Source organism: Bombus bifarius, unplaced genomic scaffold, assembly GCF_011952205.1.
Source record: "Bombus bifarius isolate JDL3187 unplaced genomic scaffold, Bbif_JDL3187 scf7180000007998, whole genome shotgun sequence".
NCBI lineage: Eukaryota > Metazoa > Arthropoda > Insecta > Hymenoptera > Apidae > Bombus > Bombus bifarius.
The window spans coordinates 38,310-51,340 of record NW_022884377.1 but is presented as its reverse complement, the minus strand read 5'-3'; the positions used below and the strand labels follow the sequence as shown (position 1 = coordinate 51,340).

Here is a 13,031-nt window from a genome sequence, read left to right as displayed (position 1 = left end):
ACTTATCGATTTTCGCATTCCTCCTCCCATCGTTGGCAAATATCGCCCGTCTTTGGGCAAGGCTTGCGAAATCGCACAAGTCGCACACAGAGAGTGATATTCATTTCACCTTGATCATATCAGATGACAAAAACAAAAAAAGAATCGAAAAGATAAAAGTCACCTCAGCAAGAAGCGAGCCGATCGTTGGTACAAACGATTAATTGCTGCAGAAGTTAAAAGGGAAGAAAAGAGGCGCAGAGAAGAGTTAGAATTAAATCACGAAGATTCTGTACCGAGTTTTTCGCCCTCGAGTTCACTTATTCCCGAACATTGCGAGACGCATTCCTTCCGTTCTCGATTACCATCGCCTACATCATACGATAGCGTTTGTCATAAATCGTATTATGTTAATCGCCCGAACGAGTAAAAATTAGCTTTCGCCATTAATCCTATCGACACAAATAAATCTTACCCTACTAAACATTCGTAAAACTTATCCGATTAGAAGTTCGAGTATTTACTATATCTACATATATATATTTTTTGTACACCACCATATACTATTTCTATATTCGTATCCGACGATACTTATAACCGACATTGTAACACCTTTAATCGACAAAAATCGAATAAATTATAACATATTTACATCAATATAACTCAATCGGACAAAATAAATATGTCGGAGATGAAAGGAAAACCGGAGCCTTCCCTTTGCAATTTTGAGGAAACCTTCTAATGCTTTAGCTTAGATTTTATCATAACTGTAATTAAGCAATTGTCATTTGTAATTGTTTGACATTTGTGAAAGCGAAAGTGGGTTTGAGGTGACAACTGGTCGCTGAACGTAGCCACGGTCACGGGATAAACGTATTGCCTGACGAAGGTGTGGATCGGTTGTATTGTTCTCCCTAGAAATCACATAGAATTGTACTTTGGAGATGTCGATATAATGGGACACACGTTGTATTAGGAATCAAACTCCAGACAGAAACCGCCTAGCAACGGCGTTTGGATCTTTCTCGGTGCTTCCAAAGAGTATACAACAAACTTTTGGCAGAAACTGCCTAGCAACAACGATTGGAACCTTCTCGATGCCTCCAGCGAGCATATAACAATCAAATGCAGTCGTATAGCGAAAAAGATTTTCATCAGATATTCATTCGTGTGATCGCCTTGGAAAGTGATTCATCGAGCATTTTACCGAGTGTCTCAGCAATCGTATTTTTGTGTTTAAAATTATTCTACGCATAGCAAAGAGTTATCCCGTTGACCGTGGATTCGTTTGAACCTCGGAACATTGTTAATATTGTTAATTAAATTTATTATTCGTAAAACCTATCAATCGTTAATCTCATTATACGTTAAATTTATTATTCGTAAGACATATTATTCGTTCCTCTTATTATTCGTTAAACTTATTATTCTTTAATCTAATCATTAGTTAACCTTACCGTTTGTTAACCTTATCATTTATTAAACTCATTATTCATAATAGTTTGTAAAATCTTGTATATTCGCGTAAATATAATCTCTGTTTCGTAAAACAATGGCTAATTCAAACAAAGAATCGTTACGCGCCTTAAATTCTAATGATAACCCGACATGTATGTGTATATGTCGGAGATGAAAGAACACCGGAGCCTTTGGAATTTTGGATAATCCCGCAACATTGTAACCTAGAGTCTACTATAGCTGTAATTGAACAATTGTAGTTATTCAATCCGATTGTAATTGTTCGAGAGTTGTGATAGTGAGCTTGGGCTCGAGGCGACAGTCAGTCGCCGAACGTAGCCGCGGTCACGGGATGAACGCTTTGTTTAACAAAGGTATGGAGTAATTCTATAGCTTTCCTTAAAAGAAATATTCGTGGCGACACGCGACAGTAAACATTCCAACGGTTTCTGTCCCGTGGCTCGCCACACGCAGACCCAATTCTTCGAGTAAGATGATTGCCAGATGTCGATGCCTCTCCGCAGTACATGTTCAGCTAGCCCGAGGGCCCGTTATAAATCTTAAGGTTTAGTTAACTAAAGTTCTTCAAACAGACAAACAGTCTTTGTCCCAACTACGGGAAGGTAGGGGAGACATATTTTTCAACGAGCGGCGTCTCCCACTAGCAACTTTCCCTCGAGGGCGGCTAGCATCTTTTTCTAACCACCGATATGGAGATTGACCAATTAGCAGCAACGCCAATTTCCCTTACTTTCTGAACGAAGGCTTTTCTCGACGAATCCGATAATCTCGTGTCCTTAGACACACCCCATTATAGTTTTCCTCTGTGGCATCATCGGGACGGGAAAGACATTCTCGCTCGCGATCTCATTGATGAAAGGAGTAACTCTTTACGATCAGTGAATATTACGCGTCCGACTTAGATTTTGTGAGTACGTTCATCTATCATCCCGTCGACCGCGGATTCGTTATTGAACCTAGGATCATTGTCATTAGTTTCTCGAGTACCTAACTACCGCGGTTACTTGTCCGGTTCTATAATAATCGTATTTGCACTAGTCAATGTCTTCTCTATTGCATAACGACAACGTGCAACCCAAACGAAGATTCGTTTCACGCCCCTAACCCTAATTCTAATGTAAACCCGACATCAGAAGTGGGATCAGTGCCGGTTATAACAGTGCAAGAGCTTACGACCATCGTGCGCGAGTTAATTCCGTCGCTAGTGCAAAAATCGAGTGTGGAACCTAACAATTTTTCGACTCCGCTGCATGGTGCGCAGCTACCAATCTGATTATGGAGGAAGATCCTTTACAAAGCAGTGCCCTGAATATAATTTCAATACCGAGTGTCGAATCGACTTCTACGTAGTGGAGGCGTTAACTGGTAGATCAAGCCATCCGCGTGAGTCGTTTCCATTTTACCCCGATTTCGGAGCCGAGTGTTCGCTAATTAAAGAATCCGTAGTCTTGAGAATCTCTGGCAAAAGAACGATTGATATAGTAGTAATGCGAAGAATAAGAAATATTGGTACTAAACGTTTCGCTCAAATCTTGTCCATTGCAGGTGTCGGTGGTTAGAGATAAACTTTTCATGTTCTCGCTGATAGTTATTTAACAATACGATATCGCGATTGCTCGTTAAATTTTAAGCCAAGATTTTGACGTAATATTACACAAAATAGCCTCGCTATGTGTAAAACAAAAATAATTAATGCCTATAATAAAACCGCTGAAAACGAGATCGATGTCAATGAAGTTGACAATGAGGTACGTGGTAGTGATAAAAGTTGATTAATCTTTCTTTTCGAAAATTCAGAGATTCATCCGTTACGGGTTCCCTACGTACTCGTACAAAAAATACAGGCCAGTTAGAAGTACAATTAATTGATCCTAACATCGCCGTACAAGGAGTCCTAATAGACTTCGCGAGCGCAGAATAGTACGTGATAGAACAAGCGACTTAATTACAGCCAAAAATCATAAAGCCTAGTAATTCACCGTTCGCGAGCCCTGTGTTACTCGTGAAGACGAACAATGGTTCAGATAGATGATAGGTAGATTTTCGAGAACTAAATAAATATACGGTCGCGGATCGGTATCCTTTACCCCTCATTGCGGATCAAGTAGCGAGATTGCAAAAGCGAGATATTTTATTATTCTGGACATGGCCGGTGGGTTTCTCCAAATCCCTATTCATCCTAATTCTAGGAAGTATACAGCATTGATTACCCTCGATGAACAATTTGGATAATAAGTTGTTGTTTTCTTCGAATTCTTTTGTGCCTTTGTTCGATCCATTCGATGTCCTTTATTTGCATAGCATAAGTGCGTGCGCGTTCAATGTTTCTTCCGGAAGTCATTTTCGAGACGGCGATACTATGCTGACCCTGTCGAAAATGGGGATTCTTATACTTTCGGACAACCCTAATAATTGTGCAGCTCATACTTGTCTAAATATTCTAATATTTATGTTCTTCCTTGCTACAATTTTGTAAACCATCAAAGCGTTTACTACGGAAATCCTCAGGAGTAGTCGCGTGCCAAGTCTTCTGTAGCATTTGACCCTTTTTAATTGTGGTGACATAGGAAATCATTTGGTCGGAGTGATCTGTACTACACTTTCCTTCATTGTATTCAGCAGCGGCTGCTGATTTCGATGTTGCGAACAGGCGAAACGAGAGATCATTCTTGAGATTCCTTTGAAAACACGTGTAACAGTCAACGTGCCATTCGTACGTTGTCGTCTATTTGGATGATGTCCTAATTATTGCCGACTCAGTAGATCAAGCTCTAAAAGTATTGCACACCGTACTAGATACCCTTGTAAAAGCCGGATTCTCCTTTAACTTTTCAAAATGTTCTTTTCTAAAGGCATCGGTACTCTATTTGGAATATGTAATTTACGACGGAGAAGTTCGTCCCAATCCGGGTAAAATGCACGCCTTGAGTTCTTTACCTGCGTCAACGACCGTCACACAGCTCAGGCAGTTCATAGGTTTAGCCCTTTATTTCCGAAAATTCGTCCCTAAATTTTCACGGGTAATGAAACCCTTGTATGCGCTTACTTCCGATAATAAAAACATGACTTGGACAGATAGGCATGGAAAAATAAGGCAAAAGGTAATTTCCGCCCTGACCGACGCGCCGGTGTTAATGGTATTTGTCCCGAACTACCCGATAGAACTTCGTATCGACGCTAGTTCGGATGGATATGAGGTTATTTTAATGCACAAGATTTAAGGTAAAAATAGAGTAATAGAATATTACAGTATAAGAAGTAGCCCTGCGGAATCTAGGTACCACTCTTACGAACTAGAAATGTTAGCAGTTGTGAACGCCGTCAAGCATTTCCGTCATTATCTCCACGGACGAGAATTTCTTGTCGTCTCCGATTGTAATCCTTTGAAGGCATCCAGTAGTAAGGTAAATTTAAATGACAGGGTTTACAGGTGGTGGGCTTACTTACAAACTTTTACTTTTGACATTCTGTACCGGGAGGGTAAACGAATGGCCCACGTAAATTTTGTCTCGCGAAATCCCGTAGACTTGAATCACCTTACGATTAACGGAGTCATAGGGAAGGAAATCAATCTGACCGAAATCTCCGAAGACTAGCTATTAGTGGAATAACGTCGCGACTCCCAAATTTCTGGGATCGTCAATAAATTACAGAACGAAGAGCTCGCGGAAGACGTCGCGAATACGTATGAATTACGGCCCGGTACCCTTCATCGTAATATACAGCGAAAAGGCAGAACTCTCTGCTTGTCCATTGTCCCCAGAGGTTCTAGATGATCTGTTATTAACCATGTGCAACAGTCAATTATGCACTTAGGTTGGGATAAAACGCTTGAGAAACTGTGCGAGTGTTACTGGTTCGAAGGAATGGCGGAGTATGTTCGCCAATTCGTAGAGAACTGTCACGCTTGTCAAGTTTCGAAGGCCAGTTCAGGTAAAATACGAGCTGAATTACATCCTATACCTAAGACCAGCATACCTTGGCATACAGTTCACGTGGACATAACGGGCAAACTAAGCGGTAAGAACGATTCGAAGGAATACATCATTGTGTTGGTCGACGCCTTCACCAAGTTCGTATACTTGCACCATACCCGTAAGATAGACTCCATTAACACCATTAAAGCGCTTAAGTCCGCTATATTTTTATTCGGCAGTCCTTGCCGGATAATAGCGGATCAGGGAAGATGTTTTACGGGCAAAGAATTTCGAGACTTTTGTCAAGATAAACACATTAAACTCCATTTAATAGCGACCGGAGCTAGTAGGGCCAACGGACAGGTAGAGCGTATTATGGGTACGCTAAGAAACATGTTCACAACAATAGAAACCACCGTGCGGTCCTGGCAAGACGGGATCGGGGAAATACAACTGGCTTTAAATTGCACTACCAACCGCGTGACTAAGTCGAGCCCATTATAACTACTAATCGGTAAAACAGCAAGACCCTACGGTTTATCCCTACCCGACAATATCGAAGAAAGAGAAGTAAATATCTCCCATGTAAGACAGCAGGCGATAAAGAATATAGAAGCAAGCGCCAAATACGATAAGGATAGGTTCGACGAAAACAAAGCTAAAGTAGTTAGGTTCAACCTTGGTGATTTCGTGTTACGCAAAAACGAGGAAAGAAACCAGACGAAGTTAGATCCGAAATTCAGGGGTCCATTCGAGATAGCAGAGATTTTGGAAGAAGACAGATATACTCTAAATACCTTAGACGGCAAACGATCATATACGGACAGACATGACAGGCTGAGAAAAATGCAAGAAGGTTGCGTCCCTGTTGAGATAGACGTCTGCGGTGATGACAACGGCGGTGATAATAACGATGCAAGTACACTGACCTCCGAGGATAACTAACACCGCGTTGTGGTCGTAGTAATACACCCAGTGGCGTTCTGCGCTTTCTGTTGTAACCCGTTTAGTGGTTTTCTGCGCTTTCTGTTGTAACCCGTTTAGTGGTTTTCTGCGCTTTCTGTTGTAACCGATTTAGTGGGTCTGCGCTTTCTGTTGTAACCTGTTTAGTGGGTTTCTGCGCTTTCTGTTGTAACCCGTTTAGTGGGTTTCTGCGCTTTCTGTTGTAACCCGTTTAGTGGGTTTCTGCGCTTTCTGTTGTAACCCGTTTAGTGGTTTTCTGCGCTTTCTGTTGTAACCCGTTCAGTGGTTTTCTGCGCTTTCTGTTGTAACCCGTTCAGTGGTTTTCTGCGCTTTCTGTTGTAACCCGTTTAGTGGTTTTCTGCGCTTTCTGTTGTAACCCGTTTAGTGGGTTTCTGCGCTTTCTGTTGTACGCCCAGTGTGGCGCTCTGCGCTTTCTGTAACGCGCCCAACGTGACAATATGATCCAACGAACTGAGATTCATCAGTGTCCGAAATCGAAAATGATCTGTTGTGTCATTATGGTCTGACTGGCGACTCACAGAACGCACCTAACAGTTTGAATACAAATTATAACATTACAAATTCTTATTCTCTTTTATTTTTCTGTTGTCAAACCTCCGAACGAAACTTTGTTATTGCACTGGACCCTTGACTTACTTAGACATTTAGTTAAATTGTAAATAATGTCAGTTGCATCGAATCTAATGTAAGAAAACACGATATTTTAGTTACACACGAGGACGAGTGATAGTCAGGATGGCCGTGTCGGAGATGAAAGAACACCGGAGCCTTTGGAACTTTGGGGATAACCCCGCAACATTGTAACCCAAAGTCTACTATAGCAGTAATTAAACAATTGTAGTTATTCAATCCGATTGTAATTGTTCGACATTGGTGATAGTGAGCTCTGGCTCGAGGCGACAATCTGTCGCCCAACGTAGCCGCGGTCAAGGGATGAACGCTTTGTCTAACAAAGGTATGGAGTAATTCTATAGCTCTTCTTAAGAGAAATATTTGTGGCGGCACGCGGCAGTAAACATTCCAACGGGTTCTGTCCCGCGGCTCGCCACACGCAAATCCTATTCTTCGAGCAAGATGATTGCCAGATGTCGATGCGTCTCCGGAGCACCTGTTCAGCTAGCTTGAGGACCCGTCATAAATCTTAGAATTTAATTGACTAAAGTCCTTCAAACAAACTGTCTTTGTCCCAGCTACGGGAAGATAGGAGAGACCTGAGGCGGATGATAAGAGAGAGAGAGTTGTGCGTTTCGTCCCGGGACTACCGGTGGATTCGTCAGTAAGGCTATGCCCGGTAGTCCCTGCCTTAGACGTAGAGGGAGTCTCGCTAGGTGCGGTATTTGTATCAATCGCTCGTATATTCGACCGCTAGCGAGTCAGACAGACTCGTTGTCGTCGTAGCCCTCTAGTGTTGGCGGTTGGTACCCGCGGATCGCCCGGGAGTTGTTGCGCCGCGTTGATGCCTCGTCCTGTCAGCGTCCTGTTGATACCGATCCGCCACAGACCTATTTTTCAACGAACGGCGTTTCCCACTAGCAACTTTCCCTCGAGGGCGGCTAGCATCTTCTTCTAACCACCGATATGGAGACTGACCAATTAGCAGCAACGCCAATTTCCCTTACTTTCTGAACGAAGGCTTTTCTCGACGAATCCGATGATCTCGTGTCCTTAGACACACCCCAATATAGTTTTTCTCTGTGGCATCGTCGGGACGGGAAAGGCATTCTCTCGCGCGATCTCATCGATTAAAGAGTAACATCTTCGCCATCAGTGGTTATTTCACGTTTTACTAACAAAGAATCAGTCTTAGACTTTGTGAGTACGTTCTTTTGTCATCCCGTTGGCCGCGGATTCGTTATTGAGCCTGAGACCATCGTCACTAGTGTCGCGAGTGCCAAACCGCCGTGATCAATAGTCAAGACTGTAATAATTCGGTCATTGCAATAAACTACACCTATGTGTATCGTACCAGTGGCTAATTCTCGTGAAGATTCATTTGACGCCCATAACCCTACTCCCAGTACTAATCCGACATATATATGTCGGAGATGAAAGGAAAACCGGAGCCTTCCCTTTGCAATTTTGAGAAAGTCTTCTAATGCTTTAGCCTAGATTTTATTATAGCTGTAATTAAGCAATTGTCATTTGTAATTGATTGATATTTGTGAAAGCGAAAGTGGGTTCGAGGTGACAACTGATCGCCGAACGTAGCCACGGTCACGGGATAAACGTTTTGCCTGACGAAGGTGTGGATCGGTTGTATTGTTCTCCCTAGAAATCACATAGAATTGTACTTTGGAGATGTCGATATAATGGGACACACGTTGTATTAGGAATCAAACTCCAGACCGAAACTGCCTAGCAACGGCGTTTGGATCTTTCTCGATGCTTCCAAAGAATATATAACAAACTTTTGACAGAAACTGCCTAGCAACGACGATTGGAACCTTCTCGGTGCCTCCAGCGGGCATATAACAAACAAATGCAGTCGTATAGCGAAAAAGATTTTCATCAGATATTCATTCGTGTGATCGCCTTGGAAAGTGATTCATCGGGCAATTTACCGAGTGTCTCAGCAATCGTATTTTTGTGTTTAAAATTATTCTACGCATAGTAAAGAGTTATCCCGTTGGCCGTGGATTCGTTTGAACCCCGGAACATTGTTAATAGCGTTAATTAAATTCATTATTCGTAAAACCTATCAATCGTTAACCTCATTATTCTTTAAATTTATTATTCGTAAGACATATTATTCGTTCCTCTTATTATTCGTTAAACTTATTATTCTTTAATCTAATCATTAGTTAAACTTATTGTTTGTTAATCTTATCATTCATTAAACTCATTATTCATAATATTATGTAAAATCTTGTATATTCGCGTAAATATAATCTCTGTTTCGTAAAACAATGGCTAATTCAAACGAAGAATCGTTACGCGCCTGAAATTGTAAAGATAACCCGACATATATATTTATATTTGTATTTGATAATGTAGTTACACATAGGATTTATTCAAATTTCAAAAATGTTAATTAATCTTAATAATGTGTCTTCATAATTCGTTTCTCACGGCTGGTTTTTATTAATTTCTAATATTCTTGTTACCATATAATAATGTGTTATATTGTATTAATTATTATTTATTCTTTCCTAGTTACGATCTTCCATTTGTATTAAATATTTACTTTTTTTATTGAAAATATAGTTTATTTTGTAACGCATAAAAGTTACTACACGTGTTGATTATCCAAAATGGCGGCCTGTGAATGTTCGTAGTATATAGTGACATTTTATTAATGTGAAATCTATTATTTATCCGTTAATTATTTGTGACTTTATTTTAATAGTTGACGTATAATTGCAGTGGGAATGATATTATTTTGCATTTATTTAATGTGTATAATTGTTGCATGTATTCCGATGCGCACGTGTAAGAGCTATCATAACAATCCAAGATGGCCGCTCGTGAATGTCTCTAGTAAAAGTGTAGTGACGCGTCCTTAATTTGTTTAATACTGATATAATTATTCGTCTGTCGCTTATTTTCCTCTATTTTAGCGCAGTTAGAATTTTTAAATGACAATAGTATTGTTTGTGTAATCATTATAATGTGTATATATACTATGTGTTACTTTAATATAATAACATGTGGATTGTGTTATTGTTAATTTTTATAATTTATCAATAGCACTGTTTTATTGTTGTGTTTTGAGCAGTTTATTTTTATAGAGTGTTCGCTTAATTAATTTAATACTAATATGTGCATAGTGTGTTATTACCAGTTCTAGTGCATAACATAACCTTATTTCTCTATGCCAGAATTAATACAATTATGCTATATTAACTTAGTACAGTATAACAATTTCTTATCTTAATCGCGTTTGTCGTTGACACTCGGTTAATCGGTCGTGATTAATTCCTAACCTATTCCTATATTATTGGCTATTTTCTGTTTCTTTGTTACGAAGTTGTCGTTACCTTGTGCGTGTAATCTGCCGCCTTTACATAGAATTTTGGAGCTAATCTATACATTGCTAGTTAAAATCTTTATTTTTTATAGGTTCTACAATTCTAATCCTTCAACGCTGAGTCCTTTACTTGGAACGCGTTTGGTATCTTCTGGTTCTTCGTTACATGTCTAACACTTATCAAGACTACTTTTACTTATCCTAGAATTGTAAGTATATATATAGATTATATAAAACACTATAATTTGTAAATATCGGTATAGTAAAATAGTCTGTCCACTATCTTGTTCGCTAAGACCGCTTCGTCAACGTTGGATTATTTGTTATGGCGTCACAAATTTTTCCTTGATTATCCAGTTCCCTGTTGCCGTCTTGACTGTTTCGGTGGTGTCTGATTCAGTATTCCATAAGTATTCACTTAAGTTTGATAGTAGGCTTCTTGTAACTGCGTCGGCTTTAATGTATATCTTCCAATGTGAGTAACGAGCTTCTTATTATTATCAATTTCTATTCCAAGATGGTTTACAACATTCTTCCCCTTTTTAGGTTATAATTGGTTACCTCGGTATTTATTACCTTCGATATCTTCATACCATCGTATATTATGTTTTGCAAAGTTGGATCCGTAGCCAATTCTCGTGGAGTTCTTGCATGCACACTTCCTTCTACGATGATTGGTTGTTTCTTTTCTTGTTTGCTAAGACCATTCCGTCAGTGTTGAATCGTTTGTTATAATGTCACTAATTTTTGACTTTCCAATTTTATCACGTCTTCTTGACGATTCCAGTAGTATCAACTTCGATTCTTCGTACACATTTACTCCAATTTGGTAGTTGGTTTCTCATCACTGCGTTGACCCTTGTATAAACTTCTTCGATGTGAGTAGTAAATTATCGTTGTCACTCACTTAACCTATCTTAGTTATTTCTTAACTCTTCCTGCGCTTATTAATTGATTTTATTTCTTCTTATTAAAGACCACTGTGTCAACGCTGAGTTATTTCGTTATAATGTCATTAATTTTCTTGATTTTCGCGGTTTTATTTTCGATTGGCCAACTGTAAGTCTGTTGTCGAGCATCAATTATTGATTGTTATCGTGCTTCTTTTAGTTTAATTGAAATATTATTGGAAGTCTTTAATAGTATTATTCTCTTCCATATATATTAAGGCAATTGAGGTTAGTTCATTCATTCGTTTCTGCTGACAGTCGTATACTATGTTCTATGGAGTGGGTCCACAACTTGTTTCTGCGAAATTCCTGCATGTACACTTCCTTCTACAATGATTAATTGCGCACTAGGTGCTTTTAACTTTCACTGCTTTTAATTATTTTATTGAATTTACATGTTGTGTATTTAAATGATGGTTAGAACACACACATAGTAATTTTCCTTTTTCTTTTACGTTTCTACTATCTGCATGATTCGATAAACAGTGTCACACTTCCTTTGGTTTAGGCACAATATTGTTATAAACATTTAGTAGTATTATGTTTTGCATCGAAACAATTAAAGTTAATTCCTACATTTGTTTCAGTTGGCTGTCGTAGATTATGTTCTACGGATATGGACACATAACCTGTCTTCGCACATACACTTCCTTCTACGATGAGTAATTGTTCACGAGGTACTTTTCACTTCCACTGTTTTGTAATTATTTTATTGAATTACACATTTTATATTTAAGTAATAGTTAGAGCACGCATAGTAATTTTCCTTTTTCCTTTTAGGTTACCACTATCTGCAGTATTCGACAAACAGTGTTGTTCCATATACTACCGTACTCCATTGTCTCTTGAAATCGTTCTTGTGGTCTGTTTCGATTGTGTTAGTTTTAACTTGTTCGAGTGTATTGTTCGTGGAATCCCTTTTACTTTAATCTTGACGTTTCATGTGTGAATTCTGACAATAGTGCCTGGTTTATTGAAGTGTGTTAATATGCCTAGGTGTTTTATATATTTTATATCTAGTTGTATATAAGATATATTTTGTTTATTGTGGTTTTGTATGTCCATATTTGCTGTATATTAAATTGCTTGATATTTCCTATTTGTTATAAAGGTGTGTATTCCTATCGTTCCATTCCTTTTTCCTTTCCTTTGAATTATTCATAAAGTTATTACGAGATTTGATTAAATTGTCGAATTGTAGGTTATCTTGATTGAATATAGTATTACGTCGTGATTTATTAATTAATTTGCGAGTCAATTTTGGTTAATTGGTTCTTCATAGTTTATCCTTAGTCGAATTATGAAATTATGGGTTATGTTGTACTCTTTATATTTACTACTTCGTTAGAGTACATATTTTCACTTTATTGCCCTCGTATACTAATTCTCTATATATGACCGCATTTAATTAATCTTTTATTAAATAATTTCCATTTTCGTTGTATCGTGCGTTCGTTTTGGATATTCGAATTCTCACTCGCGTTATTTGTATATTGCGGTTTTCCGTTTTTTCGTTACGGCACGTGCGTAGCGTGGGACGTGACAACACATCGAGCATTTTCGTCAATCGTATTTTGCGCCTAAGATTATTTTACACTTAGTAAAGAGTTATCTCGTTGACCGTGGATTCGTTTGAGCCCAAAAAGCATTGTTAATAGTTTTCATTAAATCTATTATTCGTAAATCATATTATTCATTAATTTTACTATTCGTTAAGCATATTATTCATTAGACTTGTTATCTGTTAAACCTAAT

General features: G+C 38.8%; 1 long non-coding RNA gene across 3 annotated transcripts; it reads left to right on the top strand.

Annotated features, from left to right (window-relative positions):
* The first annotated feature begins 9,698 nt into the window (after window positions 1-9,698).
* Window positions 9,699-12,522, top strand: LOC117206211. Of its 3 annotated transcripts, none has more exons than XR_004487355.1 (4): window positions 9,699-9,954; window positions 10,419-10,535; window positions 11,864-11,953; window positions 12,057-12,522. It is a non-coding gene; the product is annotated as an uncharacterized LOC117206211 (long non-coding RNA). The 3 variants fall into 3 exon arrangements; XR_004487354.1 differs by having other exon boundaries at window positions 9,699-10,339; XR_004487353.1 differs by having other exon boundaries at window positions 9,706-10,535.
* Window positions 12,523-13,031: the final 509 nt, after the last annotated feature.